This window comes from Triticum aestivum, chromosome 4B (genome assembly GCF_018294505.1).
Source record: "Triticum aestivum cultivar Chinese Spring chromosome 4B, IWGSC CS RefSeq v2.1, whole genome shotgun sequence".
Classification (NCBI taxonomy): domain Eukaryota; kingdom Viridiplantae; phylum Streptophyta; class Magnoliopsida; order Poales; family Poaceae; genus Triticum; species Triticum aestivum.
Genome location: NC_057804.1, coordinates 544297146 through 544302341, shown reverse-complemented (window position 1 = coordinate 544302341; position 5196 = coordinate 544297146).

The following is a 5196-nucleotide window of genomic DNA, read 5'->3' as shown; positions in this document are numbered from 1 at the left end:
CCCCCCACCAATGCTTTCTATCTAGCTCCGCCACTGCTCAAACCCCATCGCCGCAGGGCCCCTACATCGCCGCCGCCACTGATTCACCAGTGGCCAGCCGCGTCGGGAGCATCTGGTACGAGGATACACTCCGCCCGAGCCAGTCGCCAACGTCTCGCGGCTGGGCACGGCCGCGTCCGCCGCCCTGATTGGCCTCGATCCCTTGCATCCTTGGCGCGGGTGCACGATAGCTCAGACTTGCTGGAGCGGACCAGGGTGCGGGCGCACGACAACTCGGCCTTGTCGGACCAGGCAGGGGGCGGGTGCACGAGGGCTCAGCCTCGTTGGAGGGGACTGGGGTGCGGGCGCATGGCAGCTCGGCCTAGCCGGACGGGCTGGGCGGGAAGGAAGAAGGAGAGGAGAGAGAGGGGAGATAAGAGGTGTGGCTGACAAATGGGACCCCCCGTCCACCTCAGCAGGTCAAACAACGACTATCACTAGTCTTTCCCACGTCAGTCCAGACAGACAGGTCCCTCCCGTCAGTTTTGCGTTTAGTTGTGGCTTAGTTCTAGGATTTGTTACTCATTTGTCGCACAAGTGGCGATGATTTCCGATTTTTGACTAAAGCAATGGTAAAGGAGTACCGGGCACAAATGCAATAGTTTTGAGCAATTTACTCTAACTGGTGTATTTCCGTGTTTTCGGCTACTATTAAAGCATCTACAACCGGGCGCCTTAAACCCGCCTCATACGTCTGGGTGGACCGCCCGGCCACTATCCGGTCATGTTTTATTTTGAACCAGACGAGCCCTCAAACGACCCTCAAATGCACGATCTGATTGGCACCCCTCATATCCACCCCAAATATAGGAAGGATATAAGGGCGTCGGGCGCGCTTGCCACGTCGGACCCGGCCCAGGCTGGCCCACCCGTCCCCACATAAATTCCTGACCATCCGCTCGCCGGACCAAACCCTAGCCACTTCACTCCCCTCCCTCCACTCCCCTCCGCCACCCAAGCTCGTCTTCGGCTCCTTCCAGCCGTCTCCAGCATGGCGGGCAGCGGATCCGATTCCTTCACTTCCAGATCCTTGACCCCGACCTCATCCCATGGGGCCCCGAGGAGGAGAGGGTCGTCTGGCTTGCGCTCCGCCTTGCGAGGGAGGAGGCCCGTGCACGGCTACGCTCGGATTCCATTCGTCGGGTGTAACACCCTTGTGTAATGATTCTACAGTAACCCTTGGGGTTAAGTCAATCCTTTTGCTAAACAAGTGTATGTTCATCATTGTCTCTTGTCTTTTTCAAATTTCAGTTGAATTCAATTTTAAATTATGAGTGAAATTAAAAAATTCTCAAACATGAAAACTAAAATGTTCATCATGTGCCAAATAATCCCTAACTAATATTGGTGAACCAACATTTTTGCAAGGTGTCTAAATGGCCTAAAATAGCTAAAACGGTTCTTAAAACATTTGTTTAAGTGCTTTTTTATTTTGTAAAATTACTAAACTATTTTATTTAAATTCTACACTAAATGTGGCTGTGGCCTAAGCTATTATTCTATTTTAGGAGCAAGTGTTGTATTTTTGTAAAGCCAAAATGTTTTGAATAGAAATAGAAAACAGAAAGTAATAAAAAATAGGAAAAGGGCCACAACCCCTAGACCCCCGGGCTTCGACCCACTCCCCCTCCCGGCAGCTCCCCTTCCTGTTCCTCCGACCACGGGGCAGGGGCGTGTCCAGGCACCACAGTACCTCCTGCACCACAGTACCTCCTCGCCGGCGATGCCCAGGCAGGATAAGGTCGAGGCCGACGCCTCGGGCCTCCTTCCCCCCACCTACCACTCCCAGTCCTCCACCTGCTCCGCCTCTTCCTCTTCCCACCAGATCTCCCCCTCTCTCCCTTGTTCCCCACCTTGCTCGACGCCGCCATGACCTCGCCACCGTGACGCACGCGGCCACCTTGCCTCCCTCGCCACAGCTCGGTGTCTACCGGGACCGCAAGCCTCCGCTTCATCCTTTCCGCCTACGCGCATGAGCTGGGGAGCACTGAATCATCGTTTCCCTTTCGTCCTCATCTACATTCGCCGTCGCACTTCTTCGTCTCCGGCGCCGACCTCTGTTGCTCCTAAGCTATCACGGGCCTGCGTGCGTGCCGCTAGGTGAGCATGCTTCCCTTCTCTACCCTCTAGGTCCTCTATATCGTGTCGTAGTTAGCTCGTCTTCAAACCCGAGCTCTGGCCGCCGCAGTTCGCTTCGCCGCCGTGGCCATGGCCTCTGTCGTGCTCGTCTAAGCATGGCATCATGTTCCTGCTGCCTCCAGGAGCCGAACGCGCCCGCGCACGTGCTTTCCCGTACTCCCTAGCGCTGGATCCGTCGAAGCAACAACTCTGGCGCCGCTTTTGCACATCGCCGGCGCCGCTTCGGTCTCCCCCGGCTCCTCTCTCTAGTCTAGATGGACGCAGCGTCGAACGGTCGTTCTAACGCGCCCAACCGCGCGCAATTTGGTGCGGTGTGGACTGTTTCCGAACGTCTCCGGCGAGCTATGCCGTGTTTTTGGTCACCGGAACAACTCCAGTGGCCGTCGTCGACGTGGCATGACAGGTACAGCCCATGGGACACTGAAGCTGGGCCCCATGAGCCCCCGTTGACTGGGTTGACCCAGTCAACGTGCTAACTGGCCAGCCCAGTCATTAACGTGTGCGTCCCCTCGATTAATTAATCAAATAAACATTTTAATAATTAAACTAATAGTTAAGTTATTTAGACTATGACAGGTGGGACCTGCCTGCTAATTAACCCTGTTTAGCTAAAATAAAACCCTGTTAGTTCCCTGTCAATGACATGTGGGTCCCACTGGACCCACAGGTCAGGTTTAACCTGGTCAGCCGACGAGCTGGCTGCTGACATCATCCTTGCATCATGCTGACATCATTTATGTTTCTCTGAATAATTCTATTAATTCAAACAATTTCAGAAAATGTTTAAATCTTTAAAAAATCATATAAAATAAACCATATCTCAGATCGAAAACTTTCTACATGAAAGTTGCTCAGAACGACGAGATGAATCTGATCGTGTCATCTGTTTCCATGTCGGAACCCTCTACGTAGGTGAACCCGTAACTTTTAGCCTGATTCCAGTAGATGAATAGTGCATATACACCGGTTATTAAATCCAACTTTAATCCTAAAGTAACTAAATGACTTAGACATATCTTTAGGCAACCCTGCACTGCACGTTAGCATAGCATACTCTGTGTTGCATATGATTATTGTGTATTTATCTGTTTCTTTCCCCTCTTCTCTCCGGTAAACCCCGAGACCGATGTTGTCCCTGTGATCGACTACGTCACCAACAACACCATTGATGACCCTGCCTTTGCCGCTGAGCAACCAGGAAAGCACCCCCCCTTTGAACATTCCGATATCGCCTATTCTCTTCTCTCTTATGCTTGCATTAGAAATTACTGCTGCTACTGCTTTACCTATTCTGATGCATAGTGATGTCTACTACACAACCTTCTTCTTGTAGATGTTGTCGGGCCTCCAAGTGCAGAGGTTTGTAGGACAGTAGCAAATTTCCCTCAAGTGGATGACCTAAGGTTTATCAATCCGAGGGAGGCGTAGGATGAAGATAGTCTCTCTCAAACAACCCTGCAACCAAATAACAAAGAGTCTCTTGTGTCCCCAACACACCCAATACAATGGTAAATTGTATAGGTGCACTAGTTCGGCGAAGAGATGGTGATACAAGTGCAATATGGATGGTAGATATAGGTTTTCGTAATCTTAAAATATAAAAACAGCGAGGTAACTAATGATAAAAGTGAGCACAAACGGTATTGCAATGGTAGGAAACAAGGCATAGGGTTCATACTTTCACTAGTGCAAGTTTTCTCAACAATAATAACATAGATAGATCATATAACTATCCCTCAACATGCAACAAAGAGTCACTCCAAAGCCACTAATAGCGGAGAACAAACGAAGAGATTATGGTAGCGTACGAAACCACCTAAAAGTTATCCTTTCTATTCTATCTATTCAAGAGTCCGTAGTAAAATAACACGAAGCTATTATTTCTGTTCAATCTATCATAGAGTTCATACTAGAATAACACCTTAAGACACAAATCAACCAAAACCCTAATGTCACCTAGATACTCCATTGTCACCTCAAGTATCCGTGGGCATGATTATACGATATGCATCACACAATCTCATATTCATCTATTCAACCAACACAAAGTACTTCAAAGAGTGCCCCAAAGTTTCTATCGGAGAGTCAAGACGAAAACATGTGCCAACCCCTATGCATAGGTTCATGGGCGGAACCCGCAAGTTGATCACCAAAACATTCATCAAGTGGATCACGTGAATATCCCATTGTCACCACAGATAAGCACGGCAAGACATACATAAAGTGTTCTCAAATCCTTAAAGACTCAATCCAATAGGATAACTTCAAGAGGAAAACTCAATTCATCACAAGAGAGTACAGGGGGAGAAACATCATAAGATCCAACTATAATAGCAAAGCTCGTGATACATCAAGATCGTGTCATAGAGATAACACGAGAGAGATCAAACACATAGCTACTGGTACATACCCTCGGCCCCGAGGGTGAACTACTCCCTCCTCGTCATGGAGAGCGTTGAGATGATGAAGATGGCCACCGGTGAGGGATTCCCCTTCCGGCAGGGTGCCGGAACGGGCTCCCGATATGTTTTTGGTGGCTACAGAGGCTTGCGGTGGCGGAACTCCCGATCTATCTTCTGTTTCAATGTTTTTAGGGTACGTGGACTTATATAGGCGAAAGAAGTCAGCGGGGAAGCCTCGAGGGGCCCAGGAGACAGGGGCGGGCCCAGGGAGGTGGGCGCGCCCTCCTATCTCTTGGCTTCCTCGAACCTTCCCTGGCTTGAACTCCAAGTCTCCCGGATCATATCCTTTCCAAAAATCACGCTCTCGAAGGTTTCATTCCGTTTGGACTCCGTTTGATATTCCTTTTCTTCGAAATACTGAAACAAGTAATAAAACAACAATATGGGATGGGCCTCCGATTAATAGGTTGGTCCCAAAAGTAATATAAAAGTGTATAATAAAGCCCATAATCATTCAAAATATATAATAAAATAGCATGAATGCTTCACAAATTATAGATACGTTAGAGATGTATCAGCATCCCTAAGCTTAATTCCTGCTCGTCCTCGAGTAGGT